Source organism: Hevea brasiliensis, chromosome 13 (genome assembly GCF_030052815.1).
Source record: "Hevea brasiliensis isolate MT/VB/25A 57/8 chromosome 13, ASM3005281v1, whole genome shotgun sequence".
Classification (NCBI taxonomy): domain Eukaryota; kingdom Viridiplantae; phylum Streptophyta; class Magnoliopsida; order Malpighiales; family Euphorbiaceae; genus Hevea; species Hevea brasiliensis.
Window position 1 is genome coordinate 61,432,268 of NC_079505.1, and position 3,112 is coordinate 61,435,379.

The following is a 3,112-nucleotide window of genomic DNA, read 5'->3' on the forward strand; positions in this document are numbered from 1 at the left end:
GCAACCATTCAGCTCCAGTAAGTTACACGGCCTTAGGCCGTGTAGTAACACACGGGCCGTGTACCATACGACATCCAGTTTCCTAATCAGAATTTCAGCTCTTGTCTACACACTCCAAACAGACTTCTAATGCTTTTGGGATTCTAAAGACTTAACCCTAGACCAGCTATTAAATAGAAGCAGAAAGTTACAACAAGGGAGGCTCTTCTTTTCAATTCAACCTTTTAGCATAGCTTTTTGGAGTTTTTCAGAAGGGTTTTTATTTTCCAGACCTGCATTCTCCATAGCCGTCTCGAAGAGTAAAACACTAGCACAAAAGGGAAACCCTCAGCCAAAGTTCCACAAGGATCGAGGCTGCTGTCATTCCTCTTTAGTTCTTTTGTTCTATTTCTCTAAGTAGTCTCTTTATGTTCTTTTATTTTATTTTCTCTATATTTGTTAAACTCACCATGAGTGAGTGATTCCTTTATTCTGGAGTTAGGAGAGTAGCATTTGCAATTGTTATTATAGATAAATATTGAGTTTTATTTATTGGATTTGAGTTTAGTTCTTTGATTCAATTTCTTGTGGCATTAATGCATGCTATGTGTTGGTATTCACTTAGTATTGATTGCAGATATTAATTGAAGGACTGAAAGGTAAAGATTAATATTAGAAAATAGAGATCTTGAACCTAGGAAATATGAACTAGAGATAAGCTAATACCTTTGTGGAGTTCTAAAATTAATCATAGATCTTAAAGGGTTTTAATTAATTTAATTACCACGAAAGTAGGGTTTAGGTTAATTAAAATACACCTTAAGTGCCTTGAGAGAGGACTTAGGATATCCTAGGTTTAATTTCCATCAAAGCAATTATCTCAACCCGCTGAATAGACAAGATTAAAATCCATAGTAAGGTTGCAGTGTGAAATCTTAATTCTGGAATTGCTTTTATAAATAGTTTAATTCAAAAATTACTTTTAGTATTTAAAATAGGTTTAACTCATTCTCCATCTATATTTGGTAGCCTAAACAATCAAAATTGTCATGTATCCTAGTACTTGCTAATTAAATTCCTCGTGGGAATGATACTTCAGTCATCACTTTATTACTTGTTAGCGATCCGTGCACTTATGGTGGTTGAAAAACCAGTAAACAAGTTTTTGGCACCGTTGCCGGGGAATTTTAATTTTATTAATATTAGGTGATAAGTGATTTAGCTGATTTAGGCATTTTCATTTATTATTTAATTTTGTTTTTACATTGTTTTATTCTCTTATTCTTTCTCAGGTGATCGGTTTGGTACATAACCAGAACAAGATCAGAGGAAGAAGTCTTTGATTTGGATTTAGAGATAGACAGAAGTCTAAGACCTATCAGGAGAGAAAGGAAACGTGAAGGACAAGATCAAGGGAATCCAGAAATTCCAAATATGGCCAACAATAACAACAATAGACTGAGACCCTTGAAGGACTACAGAGCTCCCTACATACAAGGATTCCAACCTAGTGTTACAAGACCCACAGTGGATGCCAACAATTTTGAACTAAAATCGGCATGGCTCTAGATGATCTAATAGATCCAGTTTGGGGGTTCACCAACAGAAGATCCGTACTACCACCTCCAATGCTTTCTTGCCCTTTGTGACACATTCAAGATGAATGGGGTCTCTGATCAAGCCATAAGACTCAGAGCATTTCCATTTTCCCTTCGAAATAGAGCAAGGAAGTGGCTTTCTCAACCAGCTAGAACATTAACCACATGGGAGGACCTCTCACAAGCTTTCTAGCAAGATATTTCCCACCTACAAAGACTGCAAAGTTGGGAGTTGAACTCAAAACCTTTAGACAAAGGGAAGGTGAATCACTCTATGATGCATGGGAGAGATATAAGGACTTATTTAGAGAATGCCCACACCATGGCATAAAAGATTGGCTATTGGTTGAAAACTTCTATAATGGGCTACTGCCCTCTACAAGGAGCACAGTAGAATTAGCAGTAAAAGATGATCTAATGGAGAAAATAGTGGATCAAGCACTTGAACTTCTGGAGAGGGTCGCATATCACAACTACGAGTTGTAATATGAAAGGGAAAATACAAGGAGAACAGCAGGAATCCTAGAAGTGGATGCCCTAAGCATGATAAATGCTCAATTTGACTAGCTCACAAAGAGGCTTGATAAAATGCAAGTTAATGCTATAGGGATGAAAAGTCAACATGATGACAGCTATGGAGGAGGATACATGGGTTCAGAGTACAACAGCTTCAATGAGCTCCCCACAGAACAGATGAACTATGTGAATAATGGAGGGAACTTCAACCAGAGACAGCCCCACAGCCCATATTCAAATACATATAACCCTGGATGGAGGAACCACCCAAATTTCTCTTGGTCAAGTTCTCATAATCAACCAATAAACAAATAGTAAGGGTACAAACCACCAGCACCCCCCGGATTTCAGAATAAGCCACTTCTACTCCTTCAGAACCAACAGCCTGAATCAAGGTCAACTTTGGAATCCATGATGGAAAGCTTCCTAACAGCCCAGCAATAGCAAAATGAAATGATCAAATAGCTAACTTCCAGAATGGACCAACTTGCTACCCACAACAAGATGCTTGAAAATCAAATTGCTCAGTAAGTAACTTCTTCAAGCAAAGTTGCTGGTGAACTGCCTAGTCAACTAGAGATGAACCTAAAGGAGCATTGTAAGGCAGTTACATTGAGAAGTGAAAGAATTTTAGAACAGTCAGGGAAAGTTCCTACAGAGGAAACCTCTGAAAAATCTGAAAGCCAAGCAAGGGAGAAAGAGGAAGAAGCCAAGAAGGATCAGGAGGAGGAAACAAGGAAGAAAAAGAAGCTACCAGAGCCATATCAACCTCCCCTACCTTTTCCTCAGAGATTCCAGAAAGCCAAATTGGATAAGTAGTTTGGGAAGTTTTTAGAAGTTTTACAGAAACAATATATCAACATTCCCTTCACTGAAGCACTTTCTCAGATGCTATCCTACACCAAATTCCTTAAGGAAATTCTGTCAAAGAAAAGAAAGCTGGAAGACTATGAGACTGTTGCTCTAACAGAGGAATACAGCGCCATACTGCAAAACAAACTGCCTCCAAAGCTGAAAGA

General features: G+C 38.1%; 1 pseudogene; it reads right to left on the bottom strand.

Annotated features, from left to right (window-relative positions):
* Positions 1-1,811: 1,811 nt before the first annotated feature.
* On the bottom strand, positions 1,812-1,906 carry LOC131172268 (small nucleolar RNA R71; annotated as a pseudogene).
* Positions 1,907-3,112: the final 1,206 nt, after the last annotated feature.